This window comes from Dermacentor variabilis, chromosome 9, assembly GCF_050947875.1.
Source record: "Dermacentor variabilis isolate Ectoservices chromosome 9, ASM5094787v1, whole genome shotgun sequence".
Taxonomy (NCBI): Eukaryota; Metazoa; Arthropoda; class Arachnida; order Ixodida; family Ixodidae; genus Dermacentor; species Dermacentor variabilis.
Genome location: NC_134576.1, coordinates 141,589,691 through 141,604,438, shown reverse-complemented (window position 1 = coordinate 141,604,438; position 14,748 = coordinate 141,589,691). Strand labels below are relative to the sequence as shown.

The 14,748-nt window shown below is 44.4% G+C and overlaps 1 long non-coding RNA gene across 1 annotated transcript; it reads left to right on the top strand.

Annotated features, from left to right (window-relative positions):
- Positions 1-938: 938 nt before the first annotated feature.
- On the top strand, positions 939-8,702 carry LOC142557700 (uncharacterized). The gene is made up of 3 exons (XR_012822814.1): positions 939-1,102; positions 1,182-1,257; positions 7,106-8,702. It is a non-coding gene; the product is annotated as an uncharacterized LOC142557700 (long non-coding RNA).
- Positions 8,703-14,748: the final 6,046 nt, after the last annotated feature.

Genomic DNA, 14,748 nt, shown 5'->3' with positions numbered 1-14,748 from the left:
AAGCACGCTATAATAATGCTACGAAAGTCAATTGTCTCCATAATATAGGTTCGTTTTTTTGCATGACTATCAGACAGCTTTGAAAGTGTTCTCAAATGACCAGTTGAATGTACCCTTACATAAACTCCTTTGTTTACTGTGAATTCTCTAAACGCAGAAATTAAGTAATGAAAAATCTTGAGTACTGCAGCTGCCTGGAGCAACTGCATCGCCGCAAAAGCATGTGATGGAACTATGAGGAGAAACGTAGAGTGTCTTACAAAGATTACGAGAAGGAACTCTGGTGCTGCGATCATTCAGCTAACATGGGATCGATGGTTAATTATTACATGGGTTTGGCTGATCTTTTCTCTTGTAGCTTCATATATTCTCATGGCATTGCTTACTATGCTTTATGTGCCTTTATTGGCCTAAATTTCAAGGCACCTTACATTTTTCTAAACACAGAAAACAATAAGACTCGTGCATAATGCATGCGAACATGCATGATCGTTACAAAAGCTGTTCCACCTGTCAAAGTGGACACTAGAAATGACCCAAGTGTCTCAAAGCACTGGCTTATCCCTGATTTAAATATCGGGCTTGTGTGCTAGGTGGCACTCTGTTTGAATCTGATCACTTGAAATTTTATTTCTTTATTTATATTCATTTATAACGCAGTAAGTCAAACCTTTCTATAACAAGTGATGAATATAATGAAGCGATTCTGCCTCCACCTTCAACAATCAGCTTGCAAATTGATGTACTAACCTACATCATTTGCACTGGCTGAAGCGCCATGCTTGCAGCTCCTGTAGAACTTCGAGGCACCCTAGTAGAACTGGCGCCAGAGTTCCCTCTAGTATCAAGCCGGTAAGTTGGGTCAGTTGGTTAGGATTCGAAAGTGTCTGCGTTCACCCGGTCGACGGAACGCAGGCGTTAGGTTCACCCAAACGTCACGTCCGGGATGTCGCATTCACTCTTTGTTTTTCGCGTCCGTGATGTCACATCCGTCTTTGGTTTTTGGCGGCAGAATGGCAAGCTCAAAGATGAGCTACGCTCAAACAACTGGACAAAGATATGGATAGTTTATTTTTTGGGGCTTGTGCTAGCGTAAGCTATCGTAAGTACTTCACTTTTCCATTCGATGTGCCTCTACTATGCAAACCTACGCTTTCGGCTGCCTGATACTTCATTTCCAGGTTCCTTACCAGCTTATTTTCCTTGTGACGCATCCCGCGGACCGCCGCACCGATCAGCCAGTGCTACAGTGTACTGGTAAGAGCCTTTTTCACAATCACTTAAACGTAACATTACCTGGTTACGGTGCTGCTACACGGCAGAATGTGTAAATGGCAGATGACCCAAGTGCGGCATGTGCGCGCACTTGCTTAGAGAAAATAAAGAGTATTCATCATTTATCTCGCAATGTAAACGCACATTCCTGACACATGGTTCAGCTCTGCCGTCCGCCGACTAAGGGCGGTAGTGAATGAAGTCGCTAAATGAGTGCTTTGCGGCGTCATTGCACGCGCGGGAAACAGCGTTCGTTTACATAGTAATATGAGCCTTTACATAGCAATATCGCTGCGCTGTCAACAGCCATTCTCTGGTAACCTTTCTCCGCAGCGTAACGCTCGAGTGCTCTGTGCAGATGTGACAAAGGTTGTGTATGCGGTCGGTATTTGTGATTTTCTAGAAAGAAGCTTCATTACAAAGTACATGATCAGGCTGCGTGGTCGTCCATTCTACTAGAGCGGGACAATCAATAAACGATACAAGCATGGACATACACATGCTGTTGCCAAATAACCCTTATGGTGGGTCCATTTAATACTGGTGATTTAATCGTGGATGAAGACTGGGATGTTCTCTTTATGTGCTTGCTTCAAAGTAGGATAAATCGAAACGTGGCCAACAAATTTTACTAGTGTTATAAGGTTTTGTGAGAAAGGGTGTTGTGTATTGCTTTGTAACGAGTGAATTTTAAGAGTGTGACATTGTCTCCCATCACACGTGTATATCCCGGCTGGAAGTTATGTTCATGTGCTCAACAGTGCTTCAGGAACCCCCTGAGCGCTTACACATTGATATTATAGCCACTTGTGAATTCTGGTCCTAATGTAAGCATTAAGGGGTTTTAGCACTCCTCTTAGTGATAACCTTAGACGTTAATTCTATAGTGTGTATTGTTAACTGACAAGCTGGGTCTGGTAAGTTTTACATCTTGACACTAAGAACCTGTGGCATGATGAGTTTGCGCAAAAGAACAGTGTAGGTGCCATCATATATACATTCATTGTCATTCACGCACACTATTGGAGGGACTCCAATCTACATTAAGTACAGCGCAATCGGCGCCAGTACTAGTGGTTGCTCAATGTGTGGTTTGGAATTTACGCCAGTGCAATAATCAGTACCATCTTCAATCACGCACTGACTGGACAGCGTTATGTGAACAATATCCTTGAAGGAGTGGTTGATGAGTTTCGCAGCAAAGTCCCACTGTCACATCTTCCGCTTCTGCTGTATCAGCAAGATGGGCCACCTGCATGCAGCAGCAGCCGAGCACGAAACTGGTTGGGTGCTACTTTTCAAATAGATTGGAAGGCATGAGCCTGTAAATAGGCCGGCTAGGTCACTTGACCTCTCTCCGTTAAGTTTCTTTCTTTGGGGTTATGTGAAAGATTGTGCCAGACGTCAGATTAGTTCAAGGTAAGGATAATGGATGTCTGCCATAGAATTCCGGCATCGGTCATCAAGAAAGCCACTAAAGGTGTGATAAAATAGACAGTACTGCGTAGCTGCAAAAGGAGACCTATTTGAACACGTCCTCTAGGCTGATGTTCAACGGGGCTTACGAATTAATAGATAGTAAGAGCACACAGTTTTTTTTTGTCTGTGTGTGTGTGTGTGCCGACATTCTGATTGCCAGTTCGGCTCATAGAAGCGGTATATTTAATTTCGTGAACGCATTGGTTTTGCCTTTTCTCTACAAGTTGGTCGCTTTCCAGTGTGTTTATTTTGCTTTTATTTGTTGACACGAACCTGTTTTTGCAGCACGTATACACTTTCATGAAAAATAAGACGCTCACTTTATATTGGCTTTGGTCCGAAGCAAGTTTCTGGTGTGAAATATAATTCTGGTGTGAAATATAACTTCGCCCGCACTCTTTCGATGCGGTGCGAGCAAAGTCTGGATTTTGAAACATTCTGTGCCTATTACATTGCTCTTCACATTTCGTGTGTGGTCAGAGCTGCACTTTGGCTGCGTTATCAAGGTGCTTTTGTTATCATTTATCAGTCGGCCTTGAGAGAGAGATAATAAGTGTGACGTAGAGAGAAAGGAGTAGCTGCGAAGCTGCGAAACCTGCTGTTGGGGCTCCTTCCGTACCATTATCAAGGTGGTGCGCTGTCTCTTCGGGTTTGCGATAGGCAATGCAGTTACTTTCAGTCAGCTTATTTGAGGGCACTGCTTTATGATGTGGGTGAGAGTTCACTCACATGGTGTTTTTCATAGTTCGTGAGGTTATTTTCCCATCGGTAAAATTGTACGCAATTAGTATGTGGCTGAAAACACTGCAGTTAGATGTCATTTTGGGATGCCAACAAATACCTCATTGACACTTTGAAAATTATGAGAGTACTTCTCGAGTTAGATAATTGTAATTACCAAATTAAATCTCAGTAACGAAAGAATTACTGGCTACTACTCCACTTTACTGGAAACAATATGCACTAGGTTTTCTTCGAGTAACGGAACTGTTTTTTTTTTTTTTAATCTTAGTGCATGATAGCTGTGGAACACTCTCTCTCTTCATCCCTATACCCCTTTCCCCAGTGCAGGGTAAAAAAACGGACATGCGTCTGGTTAACCTCTCTGCCTTTCCTCTCTTCTATTTCTCTCTCTATATAATTCACTCAGTAACCGTAATGAGGCCAAGCCAGATTCACTCGAAATCAGAATCAACAGCAGTCATGTGCGGCAGCACTTATGCTCGGACTAGCAGAAAAATAAGAGAGGCTGCAGTTTTGCAGAAAGGCGAAGCAGTGTTAGTGATAGCCAAGTATGCGACAATTACACGAAGGAAGATTACACCAGCAAGGGGACTCAGGCTGTGAAATTGAACTGTCTCCTACTACGAGGTCTTGTATATACTTAGCGCCATCACTTCAGTGCTCAAGTCTTCGAGGTCAAGCGAAGTTTCTTGAAGTGCAAGAAATATATATATATATATATGTATCGTAAGGAACTGCTTTATTCCAGCCAAGCTCGGACTACTACCTCGAGGATTAAACTGTGCTGCTGGTGATGATATATGCAGATGGAAAAGATGTGCAGATGATGAAGTTGAAAGTCAGGCATGTGTTGTGCCCATGCTAATTCTCTCTCGCTGTGGAAGCGGCCACCTGGCAGCGCGTAAGTACTATAAAATGCGTCAAGTATTTGGTTTTAAGCAGGAGACATGCACTATCTCTGTGCCACAGCAACGGGAATCGGGTGGCGTTCTAACAAGCGAGACATGGTAATTGACAGGTGATGTCTGCTGAATGACCGTGGAAAGTCGAATAAAACACGAGAAATTTTTTGCATAAGCCAGGAATGCACACAGGAGTCCAAAGAACTTCGTCACCAGGAGAAAAAGTCACAGCACAGTGGGTCCAGTCGTAACGAAACTTGCGAGCGTCCTGGGAGACGCCGGTGTTAAGCGGGGCGAGGCGTCTGCACTCTGCGAGGCGAGACACAAACTGTTCCAAGAAAGGAACTGATGGGGGTACAGGAGTCGAAAGGAATGATACATCAAGAATGAAACTTGGTGAACAGCCATAGATGAAGAAAAAATGTTAAAAGCCAGTAGTACGTTGCGTAGCCATGTTATAGGCGAATGTCATGAACGGCAGGATTGCGTCCCCGTTCGTGTGGCCAGGGTGGATGTACGTACATCACAATCATGTCAGAGAGGGTATGGTGAAAACACTCCGTCAACCTTTTTGCTCTGCGGATGGTAACTGGAAGTCGTCTTGCAAATTGTGTTAGAGGCGCACAGAACTTCGGTAAGGATAGAAAAGAGGAAGACTGCTGCGGTCACTGAGGAGAATGCGCGGAGCGCTGCAGTGTAAGATAATGTTGTGTAGAAAGAAATTGGCGATTTTAGCAGCAGTCCCGGATGGTAGAGATGCTGTCTCCGCATAGCGTGTTGGTCTATGGCCGTTGCAATCTAACAATTTCCATGTAAGGTCATGGGAACAGGACCGTACAAGTCTATTCCAACTACTTCAAAAGGCGAAGCGGGACAAGGCAGAGGTTGTAAAGAGCCAGAAGGAGCTGTTGGGTTTGCTTTGACAATGAACGCAGGGTGCAACATACTTCGCAACGGCTGAAGATGGGCCAGGCCAGGAGCAGCGTCTTCATATTCTGTTGTAAGTCTTGTGGTAGCCTAGATGACCAGTCGTCGCATGATCGTGAAAGGCTTCAAGCACCTCACATTGCACAGAACATGGTATGACCGGGACCCATTTGTTGCCATCGATCTGATAAATGTTGCGATGTAAAACCCCATTGTGCAGCTTGAATTGATTAAGTTGTCGACGAAGTCTGGCATTTGGAGGCGACGAAGAATCTTCCATGCGTTGGAGAATAGTTCAGCAGTATGGGTCGACGCGTTAGTGGGACACAAGGACAGATGGGCTGTCGTGTCTTAGCCATTCGAGGGTTACAATGGGTAAAGCCGATGAAGAGGACTCGGGACGTACACAATCACGGAGAGGTTATGGTGAATCGTCATGATTCGGCAGAGGGTAGCAAGAGAGAGCATTGGTGTCTTGATGCTTCTTTGCAGCCCTGTAGGTGACATTGAAATCGTACTCCTGTAGGTGAAGCACACAGCAACCCAGGTGACCTGATAAATTCTTTAGCGATGAAAGCCAGCACAGTGTGTTATGGTCGGTAACGACTGTGAAATGGTGGCCATGAAGACATGGGTGAAATTTTTGCACTGCCCAACAGCAAGGCACTCCTGCACTGGTTAGTGCACGACTAGCATAAGCAATTACTCGTTCGCGGAATGTGTTGTCACATTGCAGTAGAATGGCACCGAGACTGACTGCTAGCGTCGGTGTGAAAGATGGTGGGCGCGGTCGGATCAAAGTGGCACAGTACTGGGTCTGACGTCAGGGCATGTTGCAAAAGCAGGAAAGCATGTTCACATTCGTCGGACGAAACAAAGGGTGCATTACTGGCGAGGAGTTGATGGAGCGGGGACGTAAACGTAGCGAAGTTGCATATGAAGTGCCGGAAGAAGCAAGTCCAGGAAAACTGTGCATGTCTTTTTGACGCAGTGGACACAAAATTCGAGGATGGCAGTAAGCTTCTCGGGGTCCGGTCGAATACCTTCTTTGCTGACTATGTGCCTCAGAAATTTGATGGCCTTGCTGGCCAAACTGCATTTGTGTGTGTGTGTGCGTGTGTGTGTGTGCGTGTGCTGAGCTGCAAACCAGCATTTGCAAGACAGGCAAGGACTTCATCAAGATGTTGCAAATGTTGTGAGAACATGGTTGAAAACACAATGTCGTCGAGATAGCACAGACAGGTTTTCCATTTCAAGCCACACAAGACTTATCGATCATGCGTTCGAATGTGGCAGGCACATTGCAGAGTCCAGAAGGCATCGCACTGAACTCGTAGAGCCCATCAGGGGTAGCAAATGTCGTTTTTGCTTTGTCGGATTTGGACGTCGGTATTTGCCAGTAGCTTGGTCTAAAGTCAAGGCTAGAAATATATTCAGCACCGTGGAGTGAATCTAGTGCATCATCCATCCGTGACACGAGGTAAACATCTTTGCGCACGATTTTGTTCAGCGCACAGTAATAGACGCAAGAACACACTGAGCTGTCTTCGTGACAATTGCAATGACATGAGTGTCAACAGCTCAACTGACAGTTGATCCATGAGGCAACAGTTGGGGTTCGATTTGGTTTATTGCAGTAAGCAATGCAGACCCCTCAGAGAAGCGAATAAGGCCAGGCGTAATCAGAATTGCTCGAGATAGGGTATGGTCATAGGGTAGAATGAATATGCCGCCATCCACAATGTTACAGGAGTTGACACCTATAATCTCTTCTCTAGGTGGCCAAAGAACGTAATCGGAAGAGGTGACGAGACAAATGCATTCTTCGAGGTTAGGAAGAGAACTGCCAGTGGCATCCAGTTGTGTGACGCGCTGACGACAAGAGATAGAAGCGAACGCCAAAGATAAGAAGTCCCACCCCAAGATGAGTTCATGGGTCACTCACGAAATACCGCAAAAGCAATGTGGTGAAGAATTTAGTCTATGGACACGTGAACAGTACACGGTGCGATTGGACGAATAATAACGTTGGCCGCTGCACAAAGAGAAAGGCCGGAGTAAGGCAATTCTTGTGTTTTATAGAGTCCCGAACAGTCACATGGCAATAATCGCCAAGCGTCTTGTAACAGGGAGCCACCTCAGAATTGCACCAAACAAAGATGATGGATGCAGCCAGTCTTGCCAGATAACTACATTTTGACTATTCTGTATTGTTTGCATTTTTTGTGCAAAAGGAATTCTCGCAGAGAGTTTTATCTTCAGTGGCCTTCAGTTGACGTCATCTGCTACAACTAGCACATAAGTTAACTCCATAGCACCACTAGGATGGAGACATTGTGTCGTGGGATGCTTCCTTAAAAGTGGACAAGAAGATTCTAAAGGAAAAGTGTGAGATGGTCACAGTAATAACCAAGGCATTTGGCATGGGAATGACCCAGCTATGAAGGTATTATCAGATGTGGACAAGCATATAATACTAAATGGCGCCTTGCACGAGCCCCAAGTGTCAAATGTAATGAGTATTGTGCATTGAAAGGGCCAAAAATGTTTTGTACATGCAAGGGAACACTATGGGCATTTGATAGCAGTTGCTTAGATGTACTACATTAACAGGAACCAAACAAACTCCCTTAGACATAAGCATGCAGCAAATTCAAGGACTAGATGAAGCTTCAAAGAAGTAACTGCATTTCATGTAGGATAGGTGTGAATGACCTTTGTGCATGAGATCAGCGACAAAAACACTAAATGAATGCAGTACAGTGTCTGTATCATATCTTGTGCAGACCAAACTAGCCTGGAGTTTCAGCGTTCCTTGTCAGTTCATTTAAATAGGCACTACATTGTTCAAAGTGCAATATTGTTCTACAAAACATAATATGCAAGATGTAGCATGCTAACCCTCGTGGCTCAACAACTACTGAACCGAAACCTCAATGAGCAGTGAAGCTTCCTTGTAATTTTCATCGTAACCATACTTTTGCTCTTGAAAGTGAACCTCTTTAGTGAATTTGCTTGTGTATTAATTTTTCATTAGGCAAGTATTTTTTATACATGTTAATGTCTCAATCCTGCTTTCTCTTTCCGGAGCTAAACAAAATGCCTCTTATTTCAATTTGATCTTTTGACCTAGGAAGCCATCATCTGGTGCTGTGTACAGCAAGCACATGCTTCGGGCAAGGAGGGAGCCAGCACCATATCTACATCAGCAAGAACCTCGGTGCTCAAAATAAACATTTTCTGTGCAAATAACTGTCTTTTTATACTTCCAGCATGAATTAATAAGTTTCTTTTGCCTTCACATGCAGGAAGGTTTATAGGAATAAATAGTGACTGTTGAATGCCCAGGAAAAGCCTTGAAGCCGTTTTACTTGTACAGTGATAAAGTACATGTGTACTTGAACTTGATAGTACAGAAACGAAAGGCAAAGAAACAGGCAAAATGCTTGGGGCAGCAGTGGTATAAATGGTAGATGAACACAGCTAATTGTGCTGTCCAGTTTCATTCAGTTTGACCAAGTGTTGCAAGAATTGCCTTCAATATGAATCATTCAGTTTAGCCAGCTAAAGTCGAACTCGTACAAACTTTGGAATGTCTGCTGAGAATTTTAGCATAAATGGTATGTGTGCATCCTTCAGCAGCACTACAAGCCCAATAAGGTTTTTGCGTTACTGTCCCCCCTCCCTTGGGGTTATGGCAGTGTCTACTTCAAGTGCTTGAGGGTATAATGGAGAATGACTCCAATTTGCTATAAATATGCAGGACAAGAGCTGGTAGGCCTGGTTATAAGCATGAATTAGAAATTTATAGACCAAAGGCAATATGAATATAATATGTTAAATTACATCCATATATGGGAACTGCCCACATGAAAGGAAAGAAAGTGCAATACTTGCAACCTACCAACAGAAACATCAGTCTAGGGAAAGATTCTGTAAGGATCCACTAAGTGGACTATTTCAGCACACACTGATTAGGTAGCGCTCTAAGTTGGTAGAGCAAGCAGCAATTGTCACCGTGGGCTCTTGTGCTCTATTCATTCAGCGTGTACTGGAATGGACAGTCCACTTAGTCAACACTTACAGACCAGCCCCCTAGGGCTGTGGAAGCACGCAGTATATTAAGCTTAAGTCTGGAGTGCTACCTCCTACTTATGTTGCAAGTCCTCCTGTTTACCTGTGCCTTTCAACTGAGAGCTGAGCACCGCCTAGGTGAAGTCAGAAAAAGCAACCAGCGTCCATAGAATTCAAACTATTACTATTTGCCCTGTAAAAGGGGACAGTGGAGCCTAAAATGACAATTGACTTGGGCCATATTTTTCGCGATATGCCCGAGAATATTGGGATTTCCCACCAATTTTACCCTTCCTACATCACATAGCGAACAACCTGAAAACTTAACACTGTTGCGCAGAGCGATGAAGGGTCAGGATTTGAGCGAGAAAACAACACACGACACCTGAGCGCAAACTATGAACTGGTTTTTTTTTTCTGCAAGTGAAGCGTACATAAAGCCTACACGCATGCACAGGAGTCCTCTTCCCGGTCTACCTACACCCTCTATTGTCAGCGATTATGCTAATCTCTTTATTGCTGAGTGAAATAGACGGCGGGCTGACACATGAGCCCTGTGGGTCCACCTTGAGGTTTTATGCTTCCACAACTTCTCTTTTCCTTTGGTTCCTACTTTTCAGCAGAATCATTGTCTTGTGATAATCACCAGTTGATAGTTTGTGCTCAGGTGTCGTGTGTTGTTTTCGCGCTCAAGTCCTGTCCCTTCGTCACTCCGCACAACAGTGTTAAGTATGTCGAACCAACTAGCCCACTGCACAATTTTCCTGAACTTGAAAACAATTGTAAACTAAAGTCCGTGAGAAACAAAGTGTTCTGCCATGACATACAGATTTATGCATGATCACTTTGCTATATAAAAATACAATTTTAGCCAATGTTAACAAAGAGCTTCACTTTTGGAGTTCACTTAAGTAATGTCTGTGATGCATTGCGACAGTACGAGGTCCTGGAGATGCTACTGTGGAGATATGTCAACATTGAGCCTATTCCTGTTTAATCTATGGATAGATGCCTTCACGAAGAGTTGGAGAAACTGCACAATACAATGTTTTATATCACATGTAATAATTATGCTGTGATAAAGTGTAAACGCTGAGCTTAATGTTTTAGAAAAGCTCAAGAAAAGGCTCCAGAATAGGTATGATGGATAGGCAACCTTTTATTTGGCTCTCTTCATAGTGAAGTCTGGACGCATCACCTCAGCCACACTTAGTAATATTTGTGGGCTCGTACTGCCCATGCCTTTACTGCACAAGTTGCCTTGGTGCTCCCAGTCTTGACAGGTAACACTTAAGCACCCTCTCATGCACATGTTTGTTTCAAAGCTACAGTTGCTAACTAAAGTAACTCCCACATGCGATTCTGTAACTCTAGACCTAACTGCAAAAATGCATGCAGTACTACGAGTTTGGCATGGAGTTCACATGATATGTGCACAACTTCAAATTTCGTATAGGCAACAGATAACTGGTAACCTGTTAGAGTAACAAAATGGATGCCAAGGAAAATTCACCCAAAGCCTTAGGCAGGAAAATGAGGTGTTGTGATGAGATAAATAGCAATCACTTTGATCGACTGACTAAAAGCTGGCAGGGGTATTGCATTTGACATGATTGAAATGAGCTGCAGCATGGCATGGTAACTGTGGCAGCCTTTACAATGCCGCACTCTCTGAATTACACTTGTGTGCACCCATATGCTGCAGCGACCAACTGTTTTTATTCAAGAAAGCCAGGTTTGTGGTTCAGCACACATCATACGCTGGCAAACTCACTGATGAGTCAACTCCCTCAGATCATCCCATGAGTCTGAGTGAGCCCAGCTGAGCAGTATTTTGGCGAGTTTGAGCCCGAGTGAGCTCGGCTGAGTAGTATATTCTTATGAGTTCAAGTGAGCAGTTAAGTATAATTTTGGCGAGTCTAGATAGGGAGTTCCGATTATTTTGCCAACATATATATGGTCCGTGTACTTTCGAAATTCAGGTACGACACTTGCGCATAGGTTGGAAATTAAGCTTCTCGCCAAGTGACTACTGCAGAAATGATCATAGAGCTAGAGAAGAACGATACGCCTTAATGATGCAGCGTGCCGCGCGGGATCCATGTGTGCAGCGTTCCAGTGGATGGGTGCGTGTTTGGGAAATTAAGGGGTTTCGGCCCATCCACAGATAATTTCCATAATACCTTTCTCCATAGTGTATTATTGCGATAGCAATTTTTGGACACCCCAAGCGAATTTTCGCCATCGCCCTGATGTTTGGTTTAAAGTCTAAGTGTGACAAAAATTATAGTGCCCCGTTGAATCCCACATGCTGGGGGTAATTGCGAATGAAAGGGTGCGAGGGTGAGCCGAGAAGGATGGCAGCTTTATGCGCGCTGTCCACGTCCCGTGATCAAGCGCGCGCTAGGGTAGGAGAGCGCGCGACGTCTCTTGCCCGGCCGTGCCCGTGCATATGGCTGTCCGCGCGCAGCAGAGTGCATATACACGGCCCGCTCGTGCCACATTTTTTAAAGTAATTTGCGGCCGGTGTAAAGGCGGGAAGCCGACGTGGCTGCTGGTTTCACGAGTGTTGGAAGTAGCGTTATCTAAGTTTCTGACGAAACTTAGAGAACAGTGACTTAAAACAGTGACTTCCTTAGAGGGGCCAAAATATTGGGGCGTATGAGCGGCACGTATAGTAGAATGCAGTGTTCCATTGTAAAAAAAATTTTGATGTAACAAAGTAGAGTGCTGAGCGTTAGGTCTTTGTTACATCAAGGTTCAACAAAAATTAAGCGCTGGAAATCAGCGCTGGACGCATATCAACTCCTTACTCCACACTGAAAACATTTGAGAAAACATTTTTTAAAAATACTTTGTACATTTGTATAAATCCCTACCTGCAGATATTCCTCTGGGTTAGCCTAATTATGTGCTGCCTACTTACTGACGCAGCATACGTATCATTGCGAAATTTATAATTTTTTGCTTTTAGAAAAAGCATCGAGTTATTGAATTTTGCGAACAGAAAAAAAATTGCAACTTCCAATATAGCGCGCTTCCTAGGCTATTAAATAGCTACAATGTTCAAGGAACGCACTGTTTCCATGAGTGGTTTACTCATGCAGTAAGATGTACTGCTCCTACACCTTGTAATAAAAAGCATATGCATCGACACATAGCAGCTGATATTCTTGCTTATTTTCTCATCACAGAGGTAGATGGGGCACATGAACCTATATGCTCACACAAATCAACGTGACCAACTACTGCGGAGACATGGCAACGAATTCTTTGTTTACGTTGTACACCACAAGTGCGAGGTTTGCGCATTAATTTGACTTCATGAAACCCTATTTATACTACAGGCTTTACGGCAATGCTTGCATGCAGTGCGGTGAAGCGCTCGACAAAACTGCACATATTATATGGTTTGTTTGATATTAACTCGAGATGCAAACGTTTGTGCAGGCAGGCAAGCAATGTTTCCATTCACGCAGCGCACCAAAAGAGCGTGGTATATGCATTGATCTGGTTTCATGACATCGTACTTTTGCCACTAGCTTTACGGCAGTGCTTGTGTATAGTGCTGCGAAGCACGACGGAACTGCACATTATTATACGGTGTGCTCGAAATCCACTCGAGATGCAAACGTTTGTGCAGGCAGGAAACGAATGATTTAATTCACGTAGCACAACACGAGAGCGCGCTCTATACAGTCCTTTGATTCATTAAACTATTTCTGCCACAGGCTTCACAGCAATACTTGTGTAGAGGGCTGTGAAGCTCGACGCAGCTGTAACAACATCCCACGGTACACCCGATTTTTACCGAGTTTGTTTTAAAGGGCCCCTCACAGGCTACATAACAAATTTTGGTTATACGCTGAAAGTTGTTACGTGCCCTCTAAGAAGTGTTCTACCGCAAGGATTTTTCAAATTGGTTCATTAACAGCAGAGAGAGAATGATTGAAGTGCCGCGAACACATGATTTCAGGAGGCGAACGTCGCCGCCTATATAAACACTATCTCGACTTTCCCCGTTTCGCCTGTGTAAGCAATTTTCCTTCACTGCGTTCTCCCATACCGGAGCCGAGGGGTCGCGCGGCGGGTATACCCTGCCGTCTTCTTTTTTTCACCGTCACCGGCACACTTCCGGTGACGGTGTCGCGCGAGCTCTTGCGCTTGTCTCGTTTCCTGTAGCGGACGATAATGCGCACTCTACACGAGAACACGTGATTAGCGGTATAAGTCAGTGCCCCAGCACTGAGGCAAACGCGAGAGGATGAAAGAGCATGATCACCCGCTGTGGTTGCTCAGTGGATATGGTGTTGGGCTGCTGAGCACGAGGTCGCGGGATCGAATCCCGGCCACGGCGGCCGCATTTCGATGGGGGCGAAATGCGAAAACACCCGTGTGCTTAGATTTAGGTGCACGTTTAAGAACCCCAGGTGGTCAAAATTTCCGGAGTCCTCCACTACGGCGTGCCTCATAATCAGAAAGTGGTTTTGGCACATAAAACCCCAAATATTATTATTAAAGAGCATGATCGCAATGCTGGAACACAGTAGACAATGACGTATAGTTTCGTTCTCTGCGCGCGTGCAAACGTCGGAAAAAGGAGACGAAACGGAAATTAATCTCTCTTGCTACAGCTAGTGCGAAGTAAAACAAAAGCACCCAGACATTCGGGTTGTATTTTTCATTATTTCTCTAAACTTTAATTAGTCCACTGAAGCAACAGATTCAACAAACAACTGATGCTGCCTTGAATCTAAGTCACGTGTTACTCTGAGTGCCATCACAGCACAGCCTGTGCTCCTATGCAGCAGCAAAGTTACGGGCATTCATCTGCTTGCTGCTGCGATAACATTATGACACTTGAACTCAGAGGTACGATTTTTGTTGTGTGAGGTTATAGATAGCCAGTAGGCTACTTGTCTGATGTTAAATGCTATGACCCACTGGCAATCCACGATGCACTCAATGAAAACGTTTTTATGCTGTGTGCGGCGCGTGACTCACCAGTGACCCACACGCAAGAATTCTCGCTCTTGTGTTGCCATCTGAGGTTTGAAATTGCAACTAATATATCTTTTTACTGCACTGGACATGGGGTGGCATGTTTGTTTCGGAGAGTGGAGTGGCGGCACATTTCTCAGTTGGGTTTCTTGCAAACTTTTCGCCGCAGTTCTTGAAATACGTGCCGTTGGAATAAGTACCTGCATTTTTTTTGCTACTCCCAAACTTTTCAGCGTGTCTCATAGATAGATCCTCATGCCCCTTATGGATGCAAAAAAAAAAAAGCACAATGCAGAGGAAACAAATAAACTTCGTTTTGGGCCAGAAGAATGCACCAGCAACTTCG